This window comes from Sciurus carolinensis, chromosome 4, assembly GCF_902686445.1.
Source record: "Sciurus carolinensis chromosome 4, mSciCar1.2, whole genome shotgun sequence".
In the NCBI taxonomy this organism is placed as follows: domain Eukaryota; kingdom Metazoa; phylum Chordata; class Mammalia; order Rodentia; family Sciuridae; genus Sciurus; species Sciurus carolinensis.
This window is the reverse complement of record NC_062216.1, coordinates 69566080-69579712: the sequence shown is the minus strand read 5'-3', so window position 1 is coordinate 69579712 and position 13633 is coordinate 69566080. Positions and strand designations below refer to the sequence as shown.

At 41.8% G+C, this 13633-nt stretch overlaps 1 protein-coding gene across 2 annotated transcripts in view; it reads left to right on the top strand.

Moving 5' to 3' along the window:
* The window catches only part of Cracr2a (calcium release activated channel regulator 2A), a 131670-nt gene that overhangs the window by 28084 nt on the left and 89953 nt on the right, over nt 1-13633 (top strand). For both annotated transcript variants that reach the window (XM_047550077.1, XM_047550076.1), the window contains exon 2: nt 8115-8194. The gene's annotated coding sequence lies outside the window, so the exon portion shown is untranslated. The remainder of the gene's footprint in view (nt 1-8114; nt 8195-13633) is intronic.

Below are 13633 nucleotides of genomic sequence, written 5' to 3'. Positions count from 1 at the left end.
CTTCCAATCACATTCAGTGGATAGGAGAATGGGGGTAACTGTTCACAGCCTAGTGGAGCTTCTTTCTACAAGTCCTGCATCTGATAGGCAGGAGCTATTCTAAGTCAGGGGTGAGTCCCTGTTGGTGCTGTTTGTCCCTCAGTCGTCAGCAGAGATACTCGACATGCTTGAGGCACAGCTAAGGAACTCATGGGCTCTCATCTGCAGCATTGCCTGCCTAGCTTTCCCTCACCTCCATTCTCTGAATTGGCTGTGCTGGTCTAGTTCCCCACAGCCTCTCACTGACCCGATCTTACTTCTCTCTGTTTGACTACAGCCTTCACACTGCCTTCAGCCTACCCTGGCTCTCTGATTACTGTCTGCTATTAGGCAGGTTGCTTAACCTCTCTGAGCTTCATGTGTAAATGAATGTGGAGAATATCTCACAGAGTTATAGGTCAGAGCCATTAAGACAGTTATGGCACCTAGCACACTATCGGGCACATATTCCCATAGTAACATCCTTGAAGTACATTAAGTAGTGAAAATTCGTGATGACTCCTTATTACTTACAAATAAAGGAATAACCTTGTTAGAATTCAATTCATCCAAGATTTTGTTGGCTCCTGTTTTGTGCTAGTCACTGTGCTGGGTACTGTGGTTCCAGAATGGATGAGCCATGATCCCTGACTTTTGGGAGTTAAGAATTTAGTGGAAATAGACATATATACAACCAAATGTAATGCAGTACGACGAGTTACATGTTAGCAACAAACACAAGAAGGTATGGAACACTGAGAATATTTGAGGCTGTCCTGCCCTCCCAGGCCTCCCTCTCACTCTGTCCTTAGGTCATCCCTTACTGTCTTCTTTATTCCCCCAAATACATCCTGCATGACTTCTACCTCCTTCCCTTCCCTGTTGCCTGGGCTCATTTCTCACTGTTCCTTTTGCTTGGAATCCTCTTCCTCCTCTTTTCACTGTCCAGTCTACCTACTCTGCAGGCTCTTGTACATACTCCTAACTCTACCGTCTCCATACCCCCATATTTTTATTGGTGCATTATAGTTGTACATAATGGTGGGATTCATTGTTACATTTTATACATGCACATAGTAGGACAATATAATTTGGTCAAAATGATTCCCCAGTATTTTCCCTGTCCCTCCCCTCCTCCTTTCCCTGCCTTTTCTCTACTTTTTTGTCTCCCTTCAACTTTTGTGAGATTCCACCCCACACTTCTCTATTCTTATTTCCTCTCTAGTTCCCACACATTTGAGAAAACATATGACTCTTCACTTTCTGAGTTTGGCTTATCTCAACATGATGGTCTCAAGTTCCATTCATTTTCCTACAATTGACACAATTTCATTCTTCTTTATGACTGAATGAAACCATATATATATTATATATATACATATATATAATATATATATATATAATATGATATATACATCACACTTCTTTATTCATTCATTAATCCATTGATGGACACCTAGACTGGGTTCCATAGTTTGGCTATTGTGAATCGTTCTGCTATAAACAGCATATATCAGTGTAGTATTCTGACTTTAATTCTTTAGGATAAATACCGAGGTATAGCTGGATCATATGTTGGCTCCATTTCTATTCTTAACTCCACAGTCTTAATCCATCACCCAAACCATTGTTCTTTACTGTTTGTCCCAATTTTTTGAAACAAAATTTTATTGTAAAAGCAATAAATGTTTATTGTAAAATAAATGCAGAGAATATGGCTTACAGTAAAGAAGAGAATAAATATCACCCATAAGCTGAAAAACAAAGATAACTACCACTAACACTGGCATATTTCCTCCTAGTCTTTTTTTTAATGCACACACACACACACGCATATACTTATTTCTTATTGCTCTTTCTCATTCTGCCTAATTATCAATTAGATAATAATCTCAATTAGATAGTAATCTCAATTATCATTAATCTCAATTAGATAATAATCTCAATTAGACTGTAAGCTATTTGAGAGCAAGGTCAACATGGCCCTCACTTTTTTTAATCTCTTATTTAACACAACATCTTATACCAGGCGTCCCTTTTTCAATGTTATCTGAGTCAAGACATTGGGTGAATTGGTTTGGCTTTTAGTAGCAAGATAATTATTTGGAGGAAGCAGATTTGCTGACCCTGTGCTTGCTACTTGTTGGAAACTCACATGCATTCTTGAAGCACCAGCAAGTGCTGGACAGTCAACTCCTCTGGCTGGAAGACTAGGGAAAGGGACCAGAAATCCATAATGACTCAACAAGTGACTGAGGTACAGGCAAGTACTTAAGTGGGGTCCACGTTCTGCATCAGGCATGTTGAAAAGTGGCTCTGACTCAAATTTGTTTTACAGTGATTCTGGCAAATCTTTCCTTATCTCCTGCTCAGAAGTAGTGTGAACATTTTACCCAGGGGGGCCAGTGGGTGAGATTTTCTTCCCCGAGGAGTCAATTTGGGCTCTGACATACACTTTGCTTAGATATAAAATTCAAGAGGCTCTTGAATTAGGATTGGAAGTGGGATTAACGTAGACTTTTTTCCAAAACTCTCAGTGTGGGGAGTCTGGGACCAGGTCAGGAGGGGAATTTACTCAGCGGGCCACAGTGAAAGCAAATCAGAACACTCAAGAAAGAACATTTTGGAGGAATAAATAGCAGAAAATGCTAATACAGCACCAGGTTCTCTTCAAGACATGTGTGGAAACATGAGAGGCTGGTGGTATGCCAAGGACCTTAATGTAGGACATTCATTGATATCAATGGCAACAGAGCTTTAAGAGCAGGTAAAAGGGAAATAAGTCCAATGGTCACCTGGGATTTTTATTTGAATATGGCAGGATGCTTGTTATTTTAGATGTCTTTTTTTCTTGGAAGGTGGAAACAAGCTCTTTCTAGAACTAAATATCTCTCAGGAAATTTCATTATGAGATCAAGGGAAGAGTCTGCAAGGTTTTGACTTCTGATAAAAAAACACCAGAAACCAAGTTAAATCAAAGAGAACTCTAAGATAAACAAATCATTGATTTGGGTGATGCAAAGAAACCTCTGTCAGAGAGCACTTTTTGGAGCAAGAAAGAGAGGAGAGGAGAATGAAGAAGGATGTAGGGCTCAGCCTTTGAGAATACTTCCTGGGATGGGGTTTCCTACTGTTCTACATCATTAAAAAGAAATGGGCAGAATCTGTGGTTTTTACATGGGATATCAATGAGAACCTAAGAAGCCAAGACTCAAGAAAGCCAGGTGATGTACCCAAGATTAGATCATAAAAGGTAACATGAGGGAATGTGATTTAATTTTTTAATTCTAAATATAGTTTTCTTTCTTTAACTCTACATTGCCTGTGGAAGTTAAAGGGATTTAGTAGCAAGAGCATAGCTTTAGGATGTGCTTGGCTTAAATTCTGGCTGGGGACAAGTTCTTAATATCTTTTTAGCCTCAGTTTCCCCATCTTTACATAATCCAGATTGCCCAGGAGTTGTCCCCATCTGCACAAGCGTGATCTCTCGGTTCTTATAAACTTGTCCCTGGGCCCCACACACTCACTGGCTCACGCCTTCATTCAGAGGTCATTCCAGGTGCTGGGGAGACAGCAGAGATCTGAACAAAGTCTCTGCCCTCATGGAGCTCACAGTCCTGACCAGCACTGTGCAAGGGAAATATAACCTGAGCCACATGTCCAATTTTCAATTTCCTAATAGTCAGGTGAAGAAAGTAAAAGAAAGAGATGAAATTAATCTTAACAACATGTAATTTAACCTAATATATCCAACATATTATCATTTCAGCATGATAACTTTTTTTATTATTAAAAATGATTGAGGTTTTTACATTCCTTTCTTTAGAACTCAGATTTGGGACCTGGGGTGTATTTTACTCTTGCCTACCAATTTGAACTGGCCCCATTTCAAATGCTCAATAGCCTCATGTGGCTTGTGGCTACTGCATTGGACAGTGAAATTCTAGGACTGAGGAGCAGGGTGCTGCCATGTGCCCCAGATGCAGGAAGTGCTTTGCTGCAAGCCCTGCTGCTCCAGGGACAGCACTGCCTTCCCCACACAGGTGCCCACTCCTGGGGCCTCGGCACCACCCCACTGGAGCTTGCTGATAGATCTCCTGCTAAAAGAGGGAGGATACCATGCCACAGGTTCTGACCTAGGCTGAAGGTACACTGTGCCTTGTCCTCTCTCTAACAGTAACAATAACTTAATTAGCACATAGTAAGCACTTAGTATGCCCTGCTCTGTACTAAGCACTTCATGAGCTATATATCTTGCTATCTTCACCATGCCTTTTACGGAGAGGTGCTGTTATTACCCATGTTTAACAGAGGAGGAAACAGGCTCAGAGAAGTTAGATTACTTGCTGAGGTTCACACATGTAGTGAGTGAAAGAGCTTGAATCCAGAGCCATCTAAATCCAAAGACTTTTTTTCTTAAAAAAGAGAAAACATAGACTTAGGTCCATCCAGGGCCACATGGGAACTAAGCCCAAGCTCCTGAACCTTCATCTAAGGCCCTTGTCACCCATTCAAAGGTCACTGTACCAAGTGGGAATACTTTGGAGATAAAGGTGCCATTGAGGATGACTGTCACATGGAAGGACATATATGAAACGTGGCATCCCCAGGCCCAGCCCTCCACTAGCTGTCAGCCAGGATCTATAACTGCTGGCATGTTTTTATTACAGTAAGATAATAGAATCTTTGAAAGTCATATAATAATGTTTGTGTGTTACAAATTAACTCATAAATGATAGGCATAGATTACAAACATCTTTGTAGGCTTTGTAGATGAAAGCTGGCTGTCATCCATGGTGTGATTATTACTGTTGTTATCATTCATTGGATGGTGTGTCCAGGAAGCTCACCATAGCCCAGATTGCAGAGATGGCCCCTGTAAACATCAGATGCCTTGAATTTTCTGCCCCCACTGGGCTCCAGCACCTGGAAGTTTTTGAGGTTTGCTTAAGGAACTACTGCAGTAAAAACCCAGCCTGTGCAAGCTAACCAGCCAGGCATCATCAGCACTAGCTGACTTGCCCAGTGCTGTCAGGGGTCCTCAGCCACCTTGGGAGTCTAGCAGCACTCCTGGCTCTTTAAAGCATAGCTAAAGAGACACCTAGACACCTGTAGACAAGATGGAGGGACCCCAGCCCTCACCCCCAACCAAGACCCAAGATGGGAGAAAGGCCAGGAATCCAGCCACCAGCCTCAGGAAGAGAGAGGACCACACACTGAGATACACAGTCTTCCATGACCTTGCTGAATGGGATTACCATGAGGTATGTCTGAATCCATTTCAGTCTCTGAGGCCCACTTTGAGTTCTTCTCCTTCAGAGAAGTGGATCCTGACATTTCAGCCGCCAGCTCCCATCCTCACCACCACTAATATCTATAGTCTTAAATGCTGAGTCCCTCCCTGCCTTATATTGTTAGCAACCTACTTTCTGTCTGGTTATGCCCTTTCTTTGTATTCCCAGTTTTCTGTGACCTCCCAGAGACCATGATGTGTGTACTTGGGATATCTCTGATGATCTGGTTGATAAGCCCCATCAAGTTCCAGAGAGAGCATAAGGGGACTGTTTCATGATTGCAGGTGTACATGGTGTTTTTGATTAACTTTTCATTTGAATGTCTCTCCATCCAAAACAGACTACCTTTGAGAGTCAGGCTGGTTTCTGGTAATATATCTTTATTTTAGAATGTCTGTCTGATCTGTCTTGGTTCAATCAGTGACAATGTATGACTGGACACCAAGTGAGGGGCCTGTCCCCCATCCAAGTCATCACCCTTTGACCCTGGCCATTTGCATAATACCCTGTAACTTTCTTTTATTGCAGTTACTCCAAGTACCCAGTACAGTGCCTGGAATCTGGCAGGTCCTTGGTACAAACTAGTTTAATGTACCTCTGAATTAATCGTTTTTGGCTACTGGAGGAGAGGGTATGGTTGGAAGGAGGAGAGTTAGGACCTGAGGTGCTCAGCAACTTTCTCAGGGCTTCAACTGTGAAGAGAAGTAAGGTCAGCTACAGATGGACTGTGCAATAATGGAAAACATAATGATCTAGGAATCAGGGATCTGCAGACCATTTTCCTGTGCTCAGGTTTATTTTCTATGTGACCTGGAGAAAGTCTTGCAAGGGTTGAAGGAGATACATTTGTGAAATTGCTTCATAAACCTTAATATGGCATGGTGAAATGTTATTCATCACCCTAAGATCTGCTCCCTGCCTATTTGTCCAAATGTATTTCTTCTTAATTTAGTTAGGGTGTGCCAATCATTGAAAAATGTTTTCCTCCGCTTATGGCAAACACAATAAAGTGTAATAACAAAAAATTAGAAGAGTCAGAAGAAAATAAAAATCATTTCTTAGGATTACCATCTAGAAATTACACTATTAACATCTTATGTACAACCAAAATAATTATTTTTTTTCTAAATAAGATCCCAGGAGTTGGCAGCTATGGGCAGGGCAGGGCAGCAATCTCTTCCTATCTTCCCACTCCCCTGGCTTTGCTGAGAGCTCCTGCCTGGGAAACCACTAGAGGGTGGAGCCTCCCCTGTATGGCTGCTGCAGCATCCTGGTAGCAGTGCCAGTGGGTTGGGGGACTGGAGTGGGTACCCATGGGGGTTTAATGAAGGGGTTATCTTCTACAAGTACTTTTCACTATCTGACAGTGCTTCCTGGTTCTGGGTGTTTATTGCTTATCTCTCTCCTATGGTATAAGCTCTATGAAGACAAAGGCTTGCTAAACTTCCCTATGGTTGAGTCTTTGATACCCAAAAGAGAGTCTGCACCTTGTAAATATTCACTGAATAAACAAAAGAACACTCAAGTACTGTTACCTCATGTAGAATGGGAAGTACTTGAAGAATATTACCTTTTATGGCTTGTGCACATGAACTCCACAAAGGCTGAATTCAATGGTAATATATAGCACTGGTAACTCTAGGTCTGTCAGACCTAATTGTGGGTTGAACTTTGGCCTTAGCATACAGTAGGATAGATAATTCCAATGTCCTTTGCAATCACTATTGCTACTTCCAGTCATTTCAAACATGCTCTCAAATTGTGGTACTTAGCATGTGGCCAAAGCATTCTGCAAGTTTCCTCTCCTGGTCTTAACACCCTTAAACTGCTCTAGGCAAGAAGGCCTGTCTTCTCCCTGAGCCAACGTGTATTCCTCCGATGCTATATTAGTCTATTTCTGTTATTATAAGAAAATACCTGGTGCCCACTTTATAAAGAAAAGAAGTTTATTAAACTCACCATTTGGAGGCTGAAATTCCAAACAGCATGGTGCTGGCTCCTGGCTAGGTCATATTAAGACAGATGGCATCATGGAGGAAGCACGTGTGAAGAACAAGAGATCACATGGCAAGACTGGAAACCAGAGAGTGATTCAGGGGTCAAGCTCCAGATTTTATAACAAATTTTAGTCCTCATCTTGTTAGGACTAACTCAGTGTACCACAAGAACTAAATTCTTTTTGAAGGCAGCATCCCCAGTCACCTCCCAACAGGCTCTACCTCTTAAAGGTCCCATCACCTCTCAACATCTCCACACTGGGGACTAAGTTTCCAAAACATGAACCCTTGGGGGACAAACCACAACTAAACCACAGCAATCACTTTTGGCTTGCTCTCTCTGTGGGTTCCTTAGACTTTCTCATAAATCCCACTGCATTTCTTTCTTAAGGTAGTGAGTCTGGACACAATTCTACATCTCTGTCTTCAAAGCTTCAGTTGTGCAAATAGCATCTGGATTGGAGGCAGGAATTTAAAGAATACTTGCTGAGAGATGGAGCTCCTAGAAGGGGTGTTCAGTTTGTCCTGAGTCTACCCTCTTCTCATGCTCAAGGCCCTGAACCCATCAGCCTGGACACAGGCTCCAGTTTTGGGGTTGTGAAGCAGAGTTACCAGTGCTGTACCTGAGCCTTCCCTCATGCTCTTCAAAGTCTGGAAGAGGAAGGGACAAGGCCTATTTTCTGGGACATGCAACCCTGCTAGGAGGGATGTTTCTCACCAGTTTTCCCCAAATTTCCATGCAGCACGTTGCACTATGGTCCCCAGTGGAAAATAAGATATGATTCATCTCTTCTGTATTTCCTAGGTGGGATTCAAATCACCAGTAACATAAGCATCTTCCAGATGTGAAGAGTTACCAGTTCTCAGGGGAGCAGTGATCTACAGGTGAGTGAGGAAGGAGAGGTAGACAGGCTGCAGTGTGTTTGATCTGCCTTCCAAGGTTTCTTAACTCCAGGCCCTACATTCTGCCATTCTTGCTGCCTTAAATACTGCTGTCCCTCAGTATCAGAAGAGAAGTAGTTCCAGGACCCCTGCAAATACCAAAATCTGCAGATGCTCAAGTCCCTTATATAAAAATGACATAGTATTTGCTTATAACCTACTCATATCCTCATGTATACTTTAAATCATATCCAGATGACTTATAATGCCTAAAACAATGCAAATGATATGTAAATAGTGGTTATACTGTATTACTTAGGGAATAATGGGTTCAGTACAGACATAGTTGTTCTTATTATTTTAAAAATATTTTTCATCCTTGGTTTGTTGAGGCTGCTAATGCAGAACCTGTGGCAATGGAAGGCAACTCTGTTTGTGAGCTCAGGCAGTGAGCTCTTAGATTTGAGAACTTGAATTCATCAGACTGAGTGGATGCTGGAACAAATTAAGACTTTTGAGGCTGCTAGGATAGAATGAATTTATTTTACATGCATGAAGGTCATGAATTTGGGGGCACCAGGGGAGGAGTGCTATGGACTGAATAATAATTGTGTCTTCTAAAATTCATACATTGAAACCTAGCCCCCAATTGGACAGTATTAAGAAATGGGGTTTCTGAGAGGCAATTAGGTCATGAGAGCTACCTTCATAAATGAGCTTAGTAACTTTATAAAAGAGGACCAGGAAAACTCCCTAACCTGCCTCTACCATGTGAGGACCCTGTGAGGTGTCAGCAGTCAGCCATTTGGAAAAGGTTCTGGTGAGAAACAGGCTGGCCCCTGACCTCAGACTTCCAGCCTCCAGAACTGTGAAAATACATTTCTGTTGTTTATAGGCCACTCAAGCTTCCAGCATATGAACCTTTGGGGGCACAGCTTAAATGTCATGTCAGCTTAAATGGACTAAGACATTAAGTCTTAGTAAGATTTAGCATAGACAGACGGTAAGGGAATGCCAGATGAGTAGGCAATATGTTTGAAGATGCCAAGGTGCCAGAGAGCTGAGGGAAGAGGAAATAATTTGGAGGGAAGAGAATGTGGGAGGGGAGATGGGAGATGGCAGTAAGGAGGTGGTGATCGTCTTGTGTGTTTAAGATTTATCCTGAAATTAACAATCAGGTCTGCCTTTTAGATCTCCTCAGTGTTGTTGTCATGGATTTATATGATGGTTTCCTGGAAATCGGTGTGGTATTATGTATCTTTTAAAATGTACATATAAAATGCCTGAGTCCACATTGTATTGCTAAAGAAAAATACTCAAGGCTGGTTTCTTTATAAAGGAAAGAGGAATGAGGTTCTATCATGGTTCTGGAGGTCCAAGAGCTTGGCATAGCATCAGTTTCTGGTGAGGGTTTCATGACTGATAGCATCACCTGACAAGAACATGTGGGACACACAGAGGTCATGTGGTGGGAGAGGAAACAAGACAGAGGGGCTTGGCTCAATCTTTTGGAAACCTGCTCTGGGGCAGCTAATCTACTCTGTGAGACCCAAACCACCCCATGGGACCAGTGTTCATCCCTTCACCCCCCGAATAGGTCCCACTGCCTAAAGGACCCATCACCTCTCAATACTGTTATTTTGGAGCTTCCAGCATATGAACCTTTGGGGCACAAACCACATCCAAATTATAAGAATACCCTGGGGCTCAAAAATATTGCATTTGGGAATAATAATAACAATTATTCTGTAGTGCTTATTCTAACAGGTATTTTTGGTAGACTGTACACATTATTTTTGCTTAATCCTCACAACAATTCTGCAAAGTAAGGCTTATTAGCTCCATGTTACCAATAAAGAAGCAAAATTTAAAGAGTCAGGCAAATTTAAGATTAAATTCATAGTCTATCACTAATTAACTATTTTTGTAGAACAGATTTCTTAACTTTCTGAGACAGCTTCCTGAAGTGATACTATAAAAATTAAAAATAATAGTAAAATAGCAATAATAATACTAACAATAATTCAAACTGGATTTAAATTAAAAAACTCTTTTTTGGATTATCTACTCACTTGGATTATCTTGACCTTCATTTTCTTAAACACTCAAGAGTAGCTTCAGATTCAAACATTTAAGTAAATGAGCCATAGTTGAATGGTATGGAGAGTCATTAGAAAGTGGCATCATCTTGGGGTACTACTCTGAGAGTCATTTGCTCTTGTAGTTTTCAATGTGTACACACATGGCTCTTATCATATCCCCCTGATAAGTAAGTTCATCAAATAAATGAAAGTCTTCAACACATCTCTGCATCTCCCATAGCCCTCCCTGGTTCAGTGCCTTTCATGTGGCTGGGGACAGTGCAATGAGTCATTTTTCCAGAAGCAGTTGGAACATTACGGTCCAAGGGAAAATAAAAGGTTTGAGAATACAGAGCTAAGATTTGAGGGCATAGGGCAGACACAGAAATAAACATATGGATGGAGAGTTGGAAAGGAAGATTTTTACCTAAAGGAATCTGGAAGAATGCATTCCATATAAAATATCCAAAATGTTCTCATTAGTGCTAAGTCAAGAGAGTTGTCTTAGGATGGGTTTCCAGACATTGACTTGGAGAGGTGATTTAAGGAGGAAGTGTTCCCACAAGAACTCTGTAAGGGCAGGGGAAGAAGCCAGACAGAGTGAGAACCCAGGTAAAATTTCAGAAAGTTCCAGCCTTTGTCTTGTCCTGCAAAGTATTCTAGAGTGTAGATAACAACTCAGACTGTGTCCCCACTGAGAACAGGGGTCCTGGGCTTTCATGGTTCCTTACTAGTCAGTTATTGGCTAAGAGCTATTTAGAAGGGTCAGGGAACTTCTGGGTACTTCTGGCTCTGTCCCTGTGGACAAAGTGGCTCCAATAACTTCAGGGTCCACCTTCGAGGAGTCACAGGTGCAGGGAATGGGAAGCAAAAACACACAGACTCAGGGGGGAGGATGCACAAACACTTAAGAGTATTTGAAAGGAACATCAATAATGTCACCTTGATAATAGGTCTACAGCCTTAACTCTGTTCCACTACACCACACTGTCTTAAAAATCCATGATCTTATGCAGCTTGTTCATCCATAAAGCAGGGATTGTGTTACTTTACTTGCTTATATCACAGCATGATTGCAAAACAAAACAAAGCAAGGCATGGTACGTAAAACCATGTCAACGAGGATAAGATGGGCAAAGTCAGGTGTTGTCACTGGGCCTTTCTCTTCCAGGTCCAGAATATATATTAAATGCACTTGCATCTCTCCAGGCTCCTGTCTTGCAGGCATCACCGCTGACAGCCTTTGAAAAGAGTTTGTTCATATTAGGAAGAAAGTGGACACTTTCTTAATGTTGATAAATTTTGCAGCAGTTTCTTTAATACATACCAGCTGCCTTGAAATACATCTAATTAACCACCAGATATCATGCTGTGGCTGTGTCTGGCTTTGATGTGCTCATCAGCATCAGTAAGGAAGTATTGGAAAGCTAATCATAATAGGACTTAGCTTTTATAAAATGCCTTTTATCTTCAAAGTGGTTTACAACTACTAATTATTAGAGGAATTAGGGTGAACAGCAACCATCTCACGGAGACCTCAAACTATTAGCAAGGGCCTTTAATGTATCTTATAATAGAGCAAGAGAAATGTGAAGGGGGATGTTTAATAATAGTTATCCAGACCTGGAAGAGTTATTTTATAGAGGTTGGACAGCTGTTCCCTGTCTCCCTGGAGGCCAGAACAAGGAAATTGGACCTAATTTGAGGAGAAAGGATGCTGGATGGAGCATTGCATAAGCTGCAGCAGACTGCAGAGCACAGAGATGGCCTTTGTCAATGGTGCCTCCATACACCTGCCCCTTCATCTGTGCTGGTGAGGCATATTCATCTTCCTTGTAAGGTCACACCATAGCATCCCATCCAGCTGGAGAGTCAGTGTTAGACTTAAGGGCCTCCTGATTATATCATGTCAAGTTGTTTGGGCTTTTACTCTTCTGTTACTTTGTTTTGGTAAATTAATCAGAGTGAAGGAAGGTAATTTGATTGTAATAATAATAATAATAATAATAATAATATGGAAAATATTCATAAGGTACTACCCTGACCCTTCATTTCACAGATGAGGAAAGTGGGGTTCAGAGAGCTCAGTAAAACTGTCTGTAGTCATATGCTCCTGACCCAAGTAGTCTGGCCTTAGAATCTGCATTCTTAGCCATTGTAGTAGGGAGCCTATCAGAGAAGGGGTGGTGTTTGTCCAAAGCTTCCCCCATATTTACTATGAGTCCAAGAAGTAAATAACAGTCCCACACAGAACAGGGAAAACCTCACTTGTGGACTGGTTGGTTCCTGTGCTGCATTCTTTAGTCTTGAGAAGTTGGGTGGGGAAAGGGGCCCTATGAAGAAGCAGGTCAGTATCTCCATTCCTCACTGAAGGGATCCTTACCTCTATCTCATCTTGGTCCCATTAGAGGGTCTTCCCAGGACCTTGGGAAGTATGGGAGTATGAATAATTGGTAGGCCACCTGTGACACCCTGGGGTTTGGTTAAAGCACATTTCCCCTGAGTTCTAAGATATATTTAATAATGGGTCCTGTACTATAAATTTAGGGCAGAAGGGGTACAACATAAAAAAGTATTAGCTAGTATGGTCTTAAAAACAGTACTGGGGATAGAGATCTCCCTCATTATACTCTGTGTAGAAATAAGTTTTCTTTCTTGGTGGAAGCTAACTAATTGCTGGTAGATTGATATTAGGTCTGGTGGGAATACTGATACCCCAGAAATAGATGCTACAAATCAGGGCTTTCTCCCACCCCGACTCTGGATAACTGGTTGTTAAATATTTTGATGTCTTCTTCTGATACCAAATGTGTGTCCTATAATTTAATTCAATTCTGATGCCATCCAGAGTTAGTGCAGACTCCCAAGGTTAAGGGCTCAGTTCCATAAGACTGCACCCATGTCACGTACTAGTCACAAGTTCCAGGTTTCTTCCCATACTTCTGATTAACAAACTATAAATGTAGGGGTTCCTATAATTCCCTCTTCACATTCAATTCATTTTTGCTGGAATAGCTCACAAAACTAAGGAAAGTGATTTACTTATTATTACCAGTTTATAAATGATGCAGTTGAGGAACAGCCAATGGAAGAGATGCGTGGGACCAGGGAAGGTCCTATGGGAGTGTGACACGGAACTTCCATGTCCTCTTTGGGCACCAGGAAGCTCTCCTAGCCCATCATTTAGGGATTTAAGTCATTTACCATCGGTGATTGATCTCAAGCTCCAGGCCATCTCCCCTCCCCAGAGGTCAGGGAGTGGGACTGACAGTTCCAACCCTCTAATCCAATACTGCAGCTTTTTATGGGTTCTGCCAAGGGTCACCACTTTAGCTTAAACTCGGGTATAGTTGAAAGGGGC